Raw genomic sequence first — 17,917 nt, 5'->3', positions numbered from 1 at the left:
GCAATAAAAAAATCAGGTAAGCTGCCTTTCATACATTTCTCATTGGAGCTATATTACATAGTGGACAGAAGAGCTAGATTGGGGATATGTTGTTCATTAGAGGTCAATATGCTGTATAATATAATAGGGGTCATACATTTGTGGAGTGGATTTCTTCATGTTAAACAATAGCATAACACTAAACACAAAGTACACTAATGAAACACATACTGATTTTCTTTGCTGACCTTCAAGGCTGGGCTCAGGGGTTCAAATACAACCAGGTACCTATCTGTGTGGAGTCTATATGCTAAATCCATGTTTTCATGAGATTCATCCTGGTGCTCCAGTTTCCTCAAACTTAAAACTTCAAACTGGTAATTTAATTGGCTGCTTGTGTCTGTGTGGCAAAGAAATTAAACTGTGAGTTCCTAGGGGATCTATTCTTGTACTTATACTTTCACTATATATCACATTAGTTCGATGCGATATATAGCTGTGTTAAGTAGCAATACTTACACGTATAATTACCTTTACTGAAGCGATCCGAAAACTAGTGTTCAGCTGCGGTCCTCTGACTTAGCGTGGAGTCTGATAGCTGGTCCTGTGTGCACACACATGCAGAGATGGACTTGCTAGTCACTGAATTATAGGGTTTTTACCTCAGTTCTCCCAAAATAACTAATGCAGACTACAGATATTTTAAATGTTTTATCTATCTATCTATCTATCTATCTATCTATCTATCTATCTATCTATCTATCTATCATATTAAAATTATCAGTAGTCTGCATTTGTTATTTTAGGGGAACTGAGGTAAAAACCCTATTAGTCAGTGACTAGCAGGCCTCAGTGGCGTCACTTACTTGTGTGACACCCAGTGCGGTTGGTAGGACTTCTTTTGCGCTCCTTCGGCGCATGTCACGCTCCCCGTTCTCGGCACACGGTGGACTTACTCAGCACTCCGGTAGCTGCTGGGGCAGCACACAGCCTTTCCCTTGCCTCTCTCTGTGTTGCGGCTGCTCGGTGACACCATCCGACGGGGTGACACCAAAATAGCAGAGCAGAACTGCTATTTTGGTGTCACTCCCTCAGATGGTTTCACTCGGTGCGGCCCGCACCACCCTAGTGACGCCAGTGGCAGGTCTCTAGAAAGTCTTTAGAAATGGGACAGAGCAAGTGCAGATGACGGACAGAAAGCAGGGAAGTATGCAACTTCCCTGCTCTTTTCGTTTTGAGTTGCAGATTACGCCATCCTGAGATGGCGAGTTTGTACACAGCTCAGCTTTCCGTTCTTCTACTACTGTATGGGGAATCCAGACATGGAGCAGGGGCGTAACTGGAGGAATCATGAACTTCTCCATGGTAACCCGCTTCCTGAATAGAACGAAACAGTGAAAAACCCTGTTTTTAGGGCTTTTCACTACTTCATGATTAGACCCCTAGGTGACAGGAACTCGTGAACATTTAAATATTCTCTGCACAACACTGCACACAGTATTTTGGTGCTATATAAATAAAATATGTGTTCCTTACTGTTTGTTTCTGACGTCAGGAAATCCTGGGAGGACCAGGTTGGAGGGCAGTATGTGTGGCCTGCTAATCACATCATTGCTGCCCCACCTTCTAATACTTAATGCCGATATTCAAGGCATAATGATGCAGAGGGCTGGTTCATGAGAACATGATTCATATCTATCGTGTCCACTTCACTGGAAAATGGTGCTGGATGCAGGAAGGTTCCTACTCTCCCAGGAATCCCAAATTGAGTAGTCTCCCGGAATTTAGTTATGGTGTTACTACACATTTGTCAAACTCCAACTTTAAATGATTATATTGCAAAAGTAATAACCCAGTTTCCATTTACCTTGCTTGAATTGTGGGGGTCTTTCCTTTTTTCAGTGGGAAACAGAAAAGAAACGGGGGAGGGGTGTTATCACACAGATTCAGGCTGCCAAGTGATATGACTATTATTATTTATTACCAGTTATTTATATAGCGCACACATATTCCGCAGCGCTTTACAGAGAATATTTGTCCATTCACATCAGTCCCTGCCCCAGTGGAGCTTACAATCTATGTTCCCTACCACATGCTCACACACATACACACTAGGGCAGGAGTTCCCAACCACGGTCCTCAAGGCACACTAACAGTCCAGGTTTTAAGGATAGCCATACTTAAGCAAAGGTGTCTTAATTAGTACCTCAGTTATTTTGGTTAAACCATCTGTGCTCAAGCAAGGATATCACTAAAACCTGGACTGTTAGTGTGCCTTGAGGACCGAGGTTGGGAAACAGTGCACTAGGGTTAATTTTTGTTGGGAACCAATTAACCTACCAGTATATTTTTGAAGTGTGGGAGGAAACCAGAGCACCCGTAGGAAACCCACGCAAGCATAGGGAGAATATACAAACTCCACACAGTTAGGGCGTAGTGGGAATCGAACCCACAACCTCAGTGTTGTGTGGCAGTAATGCTAACCATTACACCGTCTGTGCTGCCCAGGGACCCAGCTCATATGAAGGAGGGCCTTGAGAGTGGAGTCACTAAGGTGGGTGGGAGATTACGGTAAAAAATAATAACTGTTGAAAGCAGATCTGTGTTAATAAAGTAGTTAAGAAACATTCAGGGGGTTTATTTTCTAAACAGCAACTTTTCAAAGCCGCCGATTATCAGCGTTGCTAAGTGCAGAATTTAAAATAGCAAAACTGTTAAGTGCACATCATATACCCTGGTGTATTTATTGTCTTATTGCATTTTTGCTTAAAAGATAATCGTCAGTTTAAATCAAACGGGCTACCAATAGTTAACGTTGACATAACACTTTACCCTTTACTCCAGAGAGAAGTTTCATTCCATATACTGTACCATTCCTATATTAATCAGATATTTGTTTTACCTAATCCACATCAATTGCGCTTTTCTTCTGTTTCCCTTTTCATCACCTTGCTGGATTGATTTTTCAACTATTTTTCTTCCAGACAGAATTACGTGCTATTTATTTGCTCAATATGTACTTTCTGTTTATGTCATCAATATAAAACTGCAGCTTCTTGGGAAAATATGTTAATGATTTAAATCAAAAGACACACTGCATGCTAACTTGTAGCATGTGTCAACCAGTAACAGCTAAGGATATTGAAATCAGATGCACGTCATAGGCACAGCTATACAGTATTTTGCATTGTTACAATATAACATACTAGAATTTATTTAATTCCAAAAGTGCAACTATGCAGTAACCCATAGCAGCCAATAAGATCTTTACTTTGATTACCTAAATATTACCATAGTAAGACCATGCTGGTTGGTTGACATGAATTGTTATGATTTATTTATATTAGGAGATGTGCGGTTCAGTTCTCCAGAAATCCGAATCCGCCCGAATTTCGTGAATCTGGACAGATCTGAGTCGCGGTTCTGATCTTCCCATTGTTCGGAATCCAGATTTTAAGTCTCAATTTCAGGTTTACATGATATTTGCTGTTCTTTAAATATTTTTATCAATTAAAAAAAAAAACCCAGATCCAAAAGCAAAACCAAAACACTTTAGGGTGGTGTTGCAAAACCAAAACCGGAAGATAAATCCAGGTCCAAAAGCAAAACAGCGCACATCTCTAATTTCTGTGAAGTTTTCATCCAAATCCATCCCAGAACAGACTCCTGAGGTCAAAGTTCTGCCCAGCATACACGAAACGGAGGTCCGACCGGGACCTCAACCCCCTAGTATGTCGGAAGTTTTTGTCTAAATTATGTGATGTCATCCAAATCCATTCAGTGGATGACCCAGAACAAGCTCCCTGGGTCAAAGTTCTGCCCGGCACACTCCACCATGAGGTCCGACCAGAACCCCAACCACTCCATAAGGCATCCCAGACCTATTTCATCCAAAATGATCCAGTGGAAGCTCCAGAACAGGCTCCCCTGGTCAAAGTTCTTCCCAGCATCCATAGGTCAAAGTTCTGCCCAGCATACACCAAATGGAGGTTCGACCGGGACCTCAACCCTCTAGTATGTCTTCTGGTATACAATCAGGGCCAGACTGGCCATCGGGCACTTCTGGCATATGCCAGAAGGACCGATGCCCTAAGGACCGGCTCGAGGAGGGGGGAAGGAAGAGTCCCCCGCCCTCCACCCCACGGCTTCCGGAATCACTATAATATCACAGAGATGGAAGGGGTGGAGGCATGTATGGGTCGGCAGCTGCTCTGCTGGGCTAGGGAGAGATGGGGGCGTGCCACGAGGCCAGCCCCCGTGACTTGCGGTACTCCCCCTTGATTTAACCATGACCTTCACACGCGAGAGCAGGGCGGACTGCCAGGGCTGAAATACAGCCCCAGTCCATCCCTGGATACAATGTTACCACTCTGTGAAGTTTTCGTCCAAATACATCCAGAGGAAGGCTCAGAACAGGCTTCCCGGGTCAAAGTTCTGCCCAGCACACACCAACGGGAGGTACGAACTGGGACCCTAACCCCCCTAAAACCTGGCCAGGATCCCACTGGACCACCACACGTTGGATTCATCCCAATCAGTGCAGGGGTGTCCGAATGCATAACTGGACTGACAAACAAACAAACAGACCAATGAATTTACAGTATATATAAGATATAGTACAACCCAGGCATAGCTAGGTGGACATATTTGAAAGTCATAGAGCCGTATTCAATTTGAGCAGACCTGCGATACTCTTCCGCCTCCCGGACTTTTCACCTATTTTGCAGGCGAAAAAGTATCGTGCGCGTGACCGCGTGTCCCCATATTCAATTTCCAAAGTACGCAAAAACGGGACCCGGCAAAAATTAAACAAGCGGAAAGTCCTGTCAGATTTGGGGGAATCAGCCTGACACCCCCCAAAAGATGCTCTGACATGGGGGTTAGCTATGGTTACCCCCGATTTGGCTTGCTGAAGGTATGTGGCGTTTTTAAACGGGTTCAATAGCTGCTAAATAGCATTTTTGTATAAGTGGTGAAGAATAGTATTCAGGAGGGTTTTTTTGCAGAAAATAACTTATCCCAGCAAATTTGGGGTACTTGAAAATGGGGGTCAGCATATTTTAAAGTTGCTAAAGTTAAGTTTAAAATATTGTGAAAAACCCACCTCCTGCAAGCACCTGCAATGGAAAAAAACACCTGGGGCATACTTGGGGACCCCCCTGGAGTCTAGTTTGCTAGTTTTTCTTTGTCCCCCAACTTTTTTTTTTTGCCGACCCCAAATTGAAAGTGATTTTTTGGGGTGTTAAGTCTTTTGTAAAAAATGTTTTGACGCAGTTTATCTTTAGGGGACTGTCTTAAGGCTGCACGGGGGTTCCCGCAATGTTGTACCCCAAAACCCCAATTCTGCACTTTTTTACGCCTGCTATTCATAGGCGAAAAAGTTTTGCCTATTACTGTACATTGCATTGACTTTCCGCCTAGGCGGAAAGTCTTTCAAATTGAATATGGCGATACTTTTCTGTCTGGCGAAATGACATCATCGGCGAAACTTTTTCGCCGATCTTGGCTTTTCACTCCAAATTGAATACAAGCCTTAGACAAGAGCCGCCTCTCAAAGGAGTAATCTGGTTCTACTGAATTTCACAGTCCCTGTTTGCAGACATTGGGGAAGGGTCCTTTCAAAACAGTTGTCCAAATCAGTAGAGAAATCCCTCGGCACACGGTGGTCCATAAAAATAGGAAGTTGAAATATAGTGTGAATTGTTTGTAAACAAAGCAAATAAATTCAAGTGATAATGGTGAGGATAATGTGTGGGAAACTGTGAGCCTGATTCAGACCCGGGTCGATGGTGGCCCAAAGCGCATGCGCACGACGGAGCCGGCTCCGTCGTGAGCATGCGCGAGACCCGGATAGCGACGGGCAATCCGTCGCTCCGGGTCTCACATCAAAGGGGGCGTGCTGTCGATGTTGAGTGACAGCATGCCCCCTTTGGTGGGCGGGCCAGGGGGGTGGCAGCCCAGACGGAGGCGTTCCCATGAGAACGCCTACCGTCTGGGGGCGGCCCCACTGACATCACAAGTGATGTCAGTGGGAGAGCTTTCGGCTCAAACGGGCTTGCGGACACGAGACCCTACCACAAGGGTCTCGTCGCAAGCCCGATGGTCGCGATGGTCTTGACCATCGCGACCATCATCCTGGTTGCTCACATTAGCTGTGGGTGGCAACCCACAGCAATGCGAGCGGCCAGGAGGCCGCTCCATAAAAATAAAAAGACGCCCTGCTTCAGAGCGAGTGCTCTGTCAGAGCGTCCGGCTCTGAATCAGTCCCTGTGTTACATGTCTTCGTGTTTTACTCCAAGAAGTTCCAAAATGGTTCATAAAGTGGAATATGAAAATTGCAGAGTGTTTAAGCAAGAAAATGCCAAAATATCTTATCATTGTTTTACAGGTATTTTCTTCATTTCTAAAGGCACTGTCTATTCTGAAAGAATATAGCTTTACAGCCAAAGAGAAAGGACAGATTCTTGCTAAACACAGACAGGCCGGCTGTCAACTTCTTCCTTTTCATTCATTCTAACAGATGCATATTGCATCCAATCAGAACCAAGACAGGGCAGAAATGGAATTTCCATAGATACTTAGGGGTCTATTCAAGGGGACTTTCTCCAGCTTCACTGTCTCTTTGCAGCCTGTCTTGAATCTGTACATATGTAATACCCTGGCATGCAAGGTATTATGCCTAACACTGTGGGGACAATTCCCAGTAGCTGCTTAGAAGGTGAGAAGCAGGTGACATGATCAGTGTCAGGCAGGCGTCAGCTGGAAGGGAGCAGCAGTTGGCAGTTGCAGCTCTGAGGCGATGGTGTGGAGCAGTGGTGGATTTTGCCTAGGGGCTGCGAGGCTGCAGCCCTCCAGCAAAATCCACCACCTCAGTGTAGTCAGTGCAGTCTGTGCACTGCACTGGCTACACTGTGACTGGCAGTGGCTTCCTATTGGAAGTGCCACCTGCCAGTCACATATACAACAGGCAGCCCCAGGGGGAGGTGTCTCATCCCCCTGGGGCTGCCAGTCTGGCTGCTATTAGCAGAGAGTGGCTTCCTGGAGGCCTTTCCACCAGCCCTAACTGGCTTCTTGGGGCTGCAGACAATGCAGCCCTTTGGAAGCCGGTGGAGACATGGCAGCTCCCTGCCGCTAGTGCGCATGTGCCGGTCCCGGCGCCTGACAGATTGATTGTGCAGGCGCCGGGACCCTGCCAGGAGGAGGCAGGAGCCAGTGAGTGACCCTGACGTTTTCAATGGCAGCAGCAGAGAGTAGGAGCCACCACTGTTGTGGAGCGCCGGACCTGCACCCTGACCGCTTACCTGAGCGGATGAATGATCTGGCAGCGGTTCTGGAGAGAGAGAGAGAGAGCGGAGATGTGACAGGACCAGAGATCACTTCCCTCAAACCTCCGTTAGATAGCCTTTATACCCGGCTCACTAAATAATTGCCATAGCCTTCAAAGACTTATTTACCCCTACCAATGTAATGAGGATGTTTTCTGCCATATCAGTTCTTATAAATTGAGGAGACTTTAAGTAGTCATCAGCTGCAGTATATCGTTAGCCTCATCTATACAGCCAGTCACAGAGCTGGCCCTAGGTATAGGCATTACAGACCAATGCCTAGGGCATTTGCAATGCCTTAGGGGCATCCAGCCGCTCGTCAGCAGAGCCTGGAGCCATCAGTACTAATAATGAGTCACACTGACTCATTATTACAGTACCCTCTCTGCGCTGCCGGGGGCAGTACAGAGGAAGGAGGAGGAGAGGGGGGGGCTACTTACTTTCACTGTACATGATCAGGATGTCACTAGACTGCCTAAGACACAGCCCCTCCACCGAGTCCCCGCCCCCTCCTCTGTCTATTCTACCTGCACCCTCCTTTCCCTGCCTGAGACTCCGCCCCCTAACAACGGGTCCCCACCCCTTCCTTTCCAGTCTAGCCCGACTGTCACTGTGTCACAGCCTCTCCTCTCCTTTCATCATGTGCCATGGAGACCAGCCCCAGCAGGGACCACACATCCTCTTCCAGGACAGGTAAGTGCCAGTTTAGGGGTGGTATCTGTATGCAATGGGCAGGTGTGTATTGTTTTCTTATTTCTGGGGGGGAGGGAGGTTGGAGTGTGTTTTAATGTCTGTGGTGGGGTGGTATATTAATGTAGTAGTGTGTGTGTCAGAGGGGTGTATTTATGTAATGTGTGTGTGAGGGGTGTATTAATGTAGTGTGGGGGGTGTATTCATGTAGTGTGTGTGTGGGGTATATTAATGTAGTGTGGGGGGTGTAGTAATGTGGGGGGGTGTATTAATGTAGTGTGTGGGGTGTATTAATGTAGTGTGGTGGGTGTATTAATGTAGTAATGTGGGGGGGGTGTATTAATGTAGTGTGTGTGGGGTAGGGAGTGTATTCATTCTATGTGTATGCAGGGCCGGATTAAGGGGGGGGGGGCGACAGGGGCGGTCGTCCCTGGGCCCCCACACACAGAGGGCCCCCACACAGGGTCAATGTGACCCTGCCAAGAACAGGTGCCGGTGGCACCTGTTCCCGGGAGGAGGGAGCTCTGCAGCTGCATGCAGCAGCACGGTCAGTGCTGCTACATCAGCTTGGGGCAGGGCGGTAGTGCGGACGGCACATAAGTGCCGTCCGCACTACACAGCACAAACACACAGCCGCCGGCGCCGGCAGCTGTGTGTTTGTTTTAGCAGCCGATGAGAGTCAGACAGACTCTCATCGGCTGCTGCGCCGCGGCCCACTGCCGGAGCGTCCGTCTTCTGGCTCCCGCAGTGGCTGATGGGAGAGACGTCGACGTCTCTCCCATCATGCAGAGAGGGCCGGCCCGGGAGGACGCTGGATGGAGGAGCAGATGCCGGAACGGGGATTAAGGTAAGTGGAGATTGTTTCTTTTCCTGTGTGTGTCTGTGGGGTGGGGGGGGGCGGTGAGTGACTATTCCTAAGGGCATTGCTGGGGGGGGTGAGTGACTATTCCTAAGGGCATTGCTTGGGGGGGTGAGTGACTATTCCCAAGGGCATTGCTGGCGGGGGGTGAGTGACTATTCCTAAGGGCATTGCTGGGGGGGGGGTGAGTGGCTATTCCTAAGGGCATTGCTGGGGGGGGGGTGAGTAACTATTCCTAAGGGCATTGCTGGGGGGGTGAGTGACTATACCTAAGGGCATTGCTGGGGGGGGTGAGTGACTATTCCTAAGGGCACTGCTGGGGGGGGGACTATTCCTAAGGGCACTGTTGGGGGGGGACTATTTCTAAGGGTACTGCTGGGGGGGGAGGGACGGACTACTCCTAAGGGCACTGCTGGGAGTACTACTGGGGGCACCACACACTGCTGGGACCACTACTAGGGGACACTGTATAGAGGGGGGATCACTACTAGGGGTACTCCTGGGGGGACTGCTACTGGGGGCACAGCTGGGCTGGGCTCAGCGCTATGTGGCTTGAAGGGGGCCCCCGCAACCTAGTTCCCTTTGGGCCCCCACAAGCCTTAATCCGGCCCTGTGTGTATGTGTATGTGTGTGTGAGGTGTGTGTTCATATTATCTGTGCTATAAGTTATATAAGGGTCAGTGATGTTCTCTGTTATATGGCTCTCACTGCGGGTCTCTCTGCGTTATATAGCGCTCACTGCGACGCTCACTGTGACACTCTCTGCGTTATATGACCCTCATTGCAACTCTGCGTAATATGGCACTCACTGCGACGCTCTCTATATTATATGCCGCTCACTGTGATACTCTCTGCGTTATATGGCCCTCATTGCAACTCTCTGCGTTATATGGCGCTCACTGCGATGCTCTCTATATTATATGCCGCTCACTGTGACACTCTGCGTTATATGGCACTCATTGCAACTCTGCGTTATACGGCGCTCACTGCGGAGCTCTCTATATTATATGGCGCTCACTGTGACACTCTCTGAATTATATGGCCCTCATTGCAACTCTCTGCATTATATGGTGCCTCTGCATTGCACTCTGCATTAAATGGCGCTACTGATACCGTATGTGCTGTGAGGCCACCACTGGGCTGCGCCAAGTAAAATGGACATGAGAAGGCATGCAACCACAGCCACTCCTCACATCTCACGGCTCCGCCTCCATCCATAGCCCAGCACCCACCAAGTCCAGCAGGGACAGGCCAGAGGCTGGAAAAACAAGCAGGGTGGGCGCGACTGCCTCCTTGGCCCTGAAGAGAGTGAGTCTAAAGCTGGGTACACACTTAACGATGTGTACCCAGTGTGATATCGCAACAGCCGGACCCGGCAAGGATCCTAGTATCGGCAAACGCATACACACTTGCCGATGCCGGGAGCGATGGCGGGGGCCATGCTGCATTCCGCAGCATAGCCCCCGCTGACGATATCACCCGTCGGACCTCCATGCATGTCTAACGGATGATTCTGCTGGTGTGCACAATCTTCAGTGATATAGCGGGTACACACTGGCCGATGTGGACAAATGTTGTTCGATCTGCCAGATCGTACGACATAACATCTAGTGTGTAGCTGGCATAAGGGCCCCATTTATTAACAGAGCTAAACACCAGAAGCATTTTTTTATTTAGAGTGGCAGTGACACAAATGAAAATGCCACTCCGGCGTGTTGCAGCAAAGTCGTCCTTGTCGGCCACATCCTCCGCTCAGCTGCTGGCAGCCTAATGCTGCCAGCGATGGGCTTCTGTGTAATGCGCATGCGCGACAGTCCGTCTGCGCATGTGCATGCCACTTAACCCAGAGGGGACCCGGTAGTGCCTGGAAGTCTTCACTGAAGCCGGAAAGGCAGCGCTGGATCCCTGTTGCCGGCAATGGGGACCGCATCGCTCTCACCGTCTAAAGATGGCAAGAACAATGCTGTGACAATCAGCAGTAATCTTAGCTTACTGCTGTTTCTTAAATACAGAAAGAATTACATAACCCTTTTAGTGAGCGCTATAGGGGTTGTGCATCATTGATAATGGGACCCTAAGTAAGTCAGCTGAGCTCTCAGCTGGTAGAGGGGTGCTGTTAGATAACTGAGAGGTGATGTCTCTGCTAGGAAAGGGGTGCATAGAGGCCATCCTGGCCAGGGATGCTGACTGTGCTGAATGACTGACGGGTGCTGTGCTGGGAAAGGGGTGCATAATGAGCACAGGGGGGCTGTGCTGAATGGGTAGAGTATAGATCCTCTTCAATATTTGTACCTGGAAGTGACATGCAGTGAGGGCGGAAGTTCCATGCCCATACAGTCTACAAAAAGAAGAAATTTGTCCACTTGCAGGCTTGCTTTGCTCACCACAGGTTTATATTACCCCTTTATGTCCACGTGGATAGTAGGGAATGACTTTGGACAGTAACTGATGACATCAGGGTACAAATACTGAAGGGGATCTATCCATTACCATGCTGAATGAGGGGTTCTGACTGCTTGATAAGGGGTGCATAATGAGGCCAGGGGTGCTGTTCTGGATGTGGGGTGCTAGATGAAGCCAGGGGTTCTGTGCTGGGAAAGGGGTACTGGATGAGGTCAGGGTGGCTGTGTTGAGAAGGGTGCTGTTCTGTGAGGCGGGCAGTGAAAGGGTAGTATGTGGTGCTGTGAGGTGGGCAGCAACTGGATCAGTGTGTGTGCTGTATATATATATATATATATATATATATGTGTTTGGGTGTGTGTGTACATGTAGATATATAGAGAGAGAGAGAGAGAGATGTAACTAATATGTCAAAATGGGGGCAAATGAATCATAATTTTATGTCCTCTGCCAGACTCCTAAAGAAAGAAGAGAAAATAAGAAAAGAAAGAGACACCTAAGAGGTAGGTGAAAACTGAGTATCATGTATTAAGAGGTGGGGGAGAGTGTCTGTAGAGTGTAGTGTGGTGGGATTATCTGCGAGGGGGCACCAAATTGGCTAGGGCCGGCTCTGGCCAGTCAGTTAAAGCAATAGGACACAGTCAGAGACTAACCTACAGGACTCAGTGTTGATACTCAGAAGAGATTGACAGTAACAGCATAGTTACATTAGTTGCAGTAATCATCTGTTGAATTGATGTCAGATACAGCTACCATTATAACCCCAGGAATTTCAATCAAGTAAAACTGAGCTGACACCTAGGGGTAAATTTGAGAGTTTTTAGAAGTGGAGATTTTGCCCATAGCAACCAATCAGATTCTAGTTATTAACTTCTAGAATGAGCTAGTTAAATGTTAAGTAGAGTCTGATTGGTTGCTATGGGCAACATCTCCACTTCTAAAAACTCTCACTTTAGTAAATTTACCCCCTTGTTACAATATATAAACTTTACTTATTGTAGCCATTTAAGTGATAACAAAGCAGCTCAAGGATTTTAACAGTGCAAGCAGGGCCAGCGCTAGGCTTTGCTGCGCCCAGCGCCGTCCTGTGTTGCCGCCCCTTCCCTCCTCTGCTCCCTCCCCCTGAGCTTACATATTCACTATAGCGCCAGGAGGGAGGGTGGGCGTTTCTTGCGCCCGCCGGATACAGTGGCGGAGCGACGGCCTGGCTTGCTCGTGCCTAGAGCCGCTCCTGAGGGCAAGTAACAGCCAAAGTGTACCACAGGCAGGACAATATTTAAGTTGCCATAAATATTACTTCCACCAAATACAGGGATACTTTTCTCAGTTGTAGCTATTCACTATTGCGTTCAAGCTCCAGCAATCCGGGCAACATTCAGTGCACCGACAGTGTGGTTAATCCCGAACTGAGTCATATAAACTGATTTATGATATTGCTGGCCAGCAGGGAGTTGTTATTATTAGTTTAAGGAATTTAGTAACACTTTTATAAATGCTAATTTTAATCTTAAACTTGATGTTCAAAAAGATGTTCTTACCTTTCACAGTGCTCCAGTTGATCCCGCTATTCAGCAAAGAAGTTGCGTTCCTGTAAAATAAAACATATAGGAATGTTACAGATGTGTCTATTAATATTATAATTGTCTGAATATTAAGTGTTATTGTTATGATATATTGTTGAATAATTATCGAACTGGAGAGTATCTTGTGAATAAAGGCAACTTTTAAGTTAAGTGGGATTGTACTGTTATAACAAACCTTTTGTCCACTATTCCACTAAGTGATAAGTAAATATTTGGGCTGTTACACAGGCTCAGCTTGAAGACATGCTGCGAAGAGACAGAGGAGCAGCAGAGGAGAAGTCTCTAACACCCCCCCCCCTCCCAATTCCCAAACTTGCTCAAATGATCTGGAATGGAGCCTACATCTGAAATAAAAAGGAATACCTTTTAAAAATGCTAATTATTACATACCTTCAAATTATATATATTATAGCTGGTTAAATGCTGATTATGCACTCTTCATGGACTGGACACACTTGCTTTAAAATCAATTGGGAAACCCCTCTCTAGAAATCCTGCGTTTGCCACTGAAATGGTCTTCTTCCCAAAAGTTATTGTATCTTCTTCAATCTCTTCTCCTTTTGCTTACTCAGGAAAACACTAAAAGGATTAATGTGGCTTTTAGTGGTTTCATTTAGAATCACCGCAGCCTAACCTTAATTGGGCCTGATTCACTTGAAACAAACAAAATCTAAAGGAGGATCCAATTTTCCTACTATTAATAATTATAATTACACGCCTGTTTTGCGGTATCTTCGTTATTGGCTTCATGGCTCCAATATTTATATATCATCCTTGAAAATATTTTTTGCAGGACCTGATCACATTTCTTTATCAACAAGACTCAGCACGTTGGGTACACAGTAACAGCATAGTTACATTAACTGCAGTAATCATCTGTTGAATTGATGTCAGATACAGCTGCCATTATAACCCCAGGAATTTCAGTCAAGTAAAACTGAGCTGGCACCCAGGGGTAAATTAGAGTTTTTAGAAGTGGAGATATTGCCCATTGCAACCAATCAGATTCTAGCTATTATCTTCTAGAAGGTGCTAGTTAAATGTTAAGTAGAATCTGATTGGTTGCTATGGGCAACTTCTCCACTTCTAAAAACTCTCACTTTAGTAAATGTACCCCTTACTGTGTGTTCCAATGTTAATCAATCAAAAGTTGTTCTGATCGGACATTTGAGAATAATCAGTGGTAAAGTGGATAATCAAAAAAGAAGATAGAATGGGTTGAACAGAACCTATGATAATCTGCCTTATGTCTTTGAATATTCATTTGCAGTATATCTTTAAGTGATATTTTTAAACTGCATATGACAGAGAGCACCGATGTCCACTCTTTAGCAAGAAGAACATTTGTACTGTACTTGCAGCTACAATTTATACCACAGGACTTCCGGCCTGATCAGAGGGACAGAGCATTCAAATGGGACTGTCCAGCTATATCAGGGCTGTTGGGGGGTATGTTACCTGTTTATGGGTATTTAAATCTGCAAAGTAGTATAGAGCTTTAATCTGAATTCTAGTGCCAAAGTTACAAGCTGGTCTCATTAATAACCTATAATAAATTATTCAGATTCTGTGGCTAATAAAGCCATAAAGGCACAAAGCCTATATATTTATAGGACAGTAAATAAGGGGGGCAAGTTGTCAACCTGCCTCGGTGCCCAAATAGAGAAAATGTTTTTCTGTACATCAGAGAAATGAGGAGACGGGATGTAGGCAAAATGTCAACAATGAGAATGTTGACATTTATAATGTTGACACCATAATGTGGGTTGGGTATGAAATCCTGGCTGTCGGGATGCCGCTGGTCAGAATCCCAACACCCATAGGGAAGACAGATAAGTGCTTTTCTAACCCCTACCCTAACCCTCCCTCCACGGTGCCTAACCCTAACCTCCCCCCCTAGTGCCTAATCCTAGCCTCCCCCTCCCCTAAACCTAACACCCCCTCAACTTACCCTAAACCTAACCTCCCTCCTAGTGCCTAAACCTAACCTCCCCCTCCCCGCACCCTATACCTAACACCCCCTCCCCGGTGCCTAACTCTAACCCTCCCACTAGTGCCTAACCTCCCCCTAACACCCGATACTTACTTTCGGGATCCCCGTGGTCGGGATACCGGTGCCGGGATGCCGACTATATCCCCGCAATGTTTCCAGATATGTCGACTATGTCAGAATGTCGACATTAGGGTTAGGCTGTGGGGGGCGGTTAGGGTTAAGCTGCAGAGGGGGGTGGTTAGGCTGTGGGGGGAGGTTAGGGTTAGGCTGTGGGGGGAGGTTAGGGTTAGGCTGCGGGGGATGGAAGGTTATGGTTAGGCACTAGAGCAGAGGTGGGCAATAAGCAGCCTTCCAGCTGTTGAACTACAAATTCCACCATGCATTGCATCATTTTTAGCATGGAAAAAACTGGCAGGGCATGCTGGGATGTGTAGTTTTACAACATCTGGGGGGGCCACTTATTTCCCACCCCTACACTAGAGGGAGGGTTAGGTTTTGGGGTAGGGACTGCCAGGACCTGGAAGATGCAGCTGGAACTGCTGCAGCCGTTAGGAGCAGGTAAGTCACTGCTGGGCCACTAGGGACACTTTAACATGTCGACATTTTATCACTATCTACTGTACATGATGAATGTTGTCATTATGTCTGTTGACATATTATACCCAACCCGAGGAGACACCACAAGGTGAGATGTATTTACATGTAGTTTGAAAACAACAAATGGACTTTGTGAAATTATCTGCCTTTCAGCCTTCCCTGCCAGCACCTGAGCTGCCTCTCACGTGGTAACAGGCATCACTTAATGTTCTTCTGGTTTGTGAATTTACTTATGCTGACAATTAAAGAATGCAAGACTTCCCGTGCTCTGTAAAGGGAGTACTTGTGAACATCGCTGGATGAATTTTCCAGACAGTCAACTTTGAAGTTCAGCTTCTAAACATCTTGATTTCATTTGGCTGTAAAAGCTGTTTCTGTGAATGCTGGAAGCCTAGGTACGTACAGCTGTTTCACTGCTTCACACCAGTATATATTCTCATTCAAATGTCTATATGATAGTGTTACAGTGTCCATAAATGTTAACTCATCTCACATTCTTAGATTATAATGATGTTTAAGTGGAAACACAGAACACAATAGTCCGTTTCTAAAAGAACTTGTAATTTGGATTTACGGCTGCACCTGTAGCATTTCATCCATTTTCCTGGCAGCAACAGTTACGTTCTAATTCTAGAATGGGTCATTGTGCATTTGTGTGTTCTTATCAACACCTGCCTTGTACAGTGTACACCAAAGAGCTGGTTCTTTCCAAGGAAAATCTGTTATAAATTGGCTGAATTTGTGTTTCTCTGTTGTTAAGTAGCAAATAATAGTCGGTTGCACAACGGTGGAATCTGATTGAGTGAAGTTCAATTAAACACCTTCTTAAAATATTTAAAAGGATTTTTTCCAAGTATAAATTTGTTTTGTATGGGTTTATTGAACTTACTGAAAGCTGAAGGTTGAAACTTTTTGTTACGAGTAAATTCTTGCACACAGGCAAACTCCTTAATTTATTGAACATATGACATTTTTATGTATGGCGTGCATGTGCTGTTTGTTGATTACCTCTGCAGGTGTGATTTTCAAAACAACTAAAATGAAGCCAGACATACTTTACCTTTCATAAGCTCGTATGTATTTGAGTTTTAATAACTTTTGCCTTTAAATTCCATAGTTTTATGTGGTTATGAAAAAAAACCCACCACTGACCAGGTAGTATAACTTCATCAATGAATTTATGATATATTTTGTTACTTGTGATGGAAGAATGGAGCACATATAATATATTGCAATATTTCAGACCACAACATTTTTTTTTACACTTAAAAAAATGTACCACCATAGTAATGCATACCAGGGTCAGTTTTAGGGGTCAGGGAGCCCCTAGGCACAACAGAAATCTCCCCCCACCCCCCTCCACAATTTTATTATTTTCATTGTTTGGTTGTCAATTTAATATAGTAAAATCCATGAACTATGACATTGTTTTATTTTTAATTATGTTTACATATATAATAAGTAGGGCAGCTTACAGGATATTGACTCCCCCAATGCAGACCACTGCCCTTTTTCATCCTTCCCATGAATATTTCCCATAATATTTTGAAAACAAACATAAGAGAATAAACATCCAATCTTAAACAAGAGCTGGTTCCGAGTTGCACGCATTACCAGCTGATTGATGGGACAGTATGCTGGGACTTGTAGTTTCATAACAGCTGGAGAGCCACTGGTTGGCCAGGCCTGCACTAGAGCAACCATAATCACAATTATCGCCACTTACACCTACCCCATTCTAGATTATACAAATGAAATAGGCGTACCATGGAAAGCGCAGGACTCAAAATAGGGTGTAACTGTGCAAATGGTGTCTATGAAACACACAGTAGACAGTTTTTATCTGTGTGTACAGTACACCCAGTTGCAGCCCACTAAACATCCAGGTCAATAACTGAAAATAATTAGAACAACATTTACTAAGATACAGATTTATTAAAAGCAAAAAAGAAAATAAATGGCCCTATAAAAAAAACTTGATAAACTGATATAATGGGCCAAATGTAATAAGGTGAGAGTTTAGAAAATGTTAGAGCAGTAAATTCTCACACTATTACATTGGTCGAGTTGTATCTTCAAAATGGGAAAACATCTGGGTGAGAGTTTAAATCGTGAGAGTTTTTTGAGTCTGAAAAACATGCGAGTTTCCATGTTCTCGGACTCTATTACATTGGCCGAGTTTAAACAGTGTGAGAGCTTACTGCTAAACTCTCACATTTTCTAATCTAAACTCTCACCCTATTACATTGGCCGAGTTTAAACAGTATGAGGATTTACTGCTAAACTCTCACATTTTCTAATCTAAACTCTCACCCTATTACATTTGGCCCAATGTGTTAGTATTAGGGATGTTAAGGACCCATCTGACTTGGACAAGCATATTTGGCCAAACATGTGCTAAGAACCCCATTTATACTCAATTTTAATTGTAGAATTTATCATAATTAGTTTGCTCATCAGCATTTTTAGTGTGCAACTGCACCTGCATTTT

General features: G+C 45.5%; 1 long non-coding RNA gene across 1 annotated transcript; it reads left to right on the top strand.

The window, feature by feature from the left end:
• The first annotated feature begins 7,251 nt into the window (after positions 1-7,251).
• Positions 7,252-13,023, top strand: LOC148508354 (uncharacterized). The gene is made up of 3 exons (XR_015869592.1): positions 7,252-7,997; positions 11,708-11,756; positions 12,801-13,023. It is a non-coding gene; the product is annotated as an uncharacterized LOC148508354 (long non-coding RNA).
• The last annotated feature ends 4,894 nt before the right edge of the window (positions 13,024-17,917 follow it).

Source organism: Taudactylus pleione, unplaced genomic scaffold, assembly GCF_031769625.1.
Source record: "Taudactylus pleione unplaced genomic scaffold, aTauple2 ptg000370l, whole genome shotgun sequence".
Taxonomy (NCBI): Eukaryota; Metazoa; Chordata; class Amphibia; order Anura; family Myobatrachidae; genus Taudactylus; species Taudactylus pleione.
Note: the sequence above shows the minus strand (reverse complement) of the source record. Positions and strands in the feature narration are given on the sequence as shown.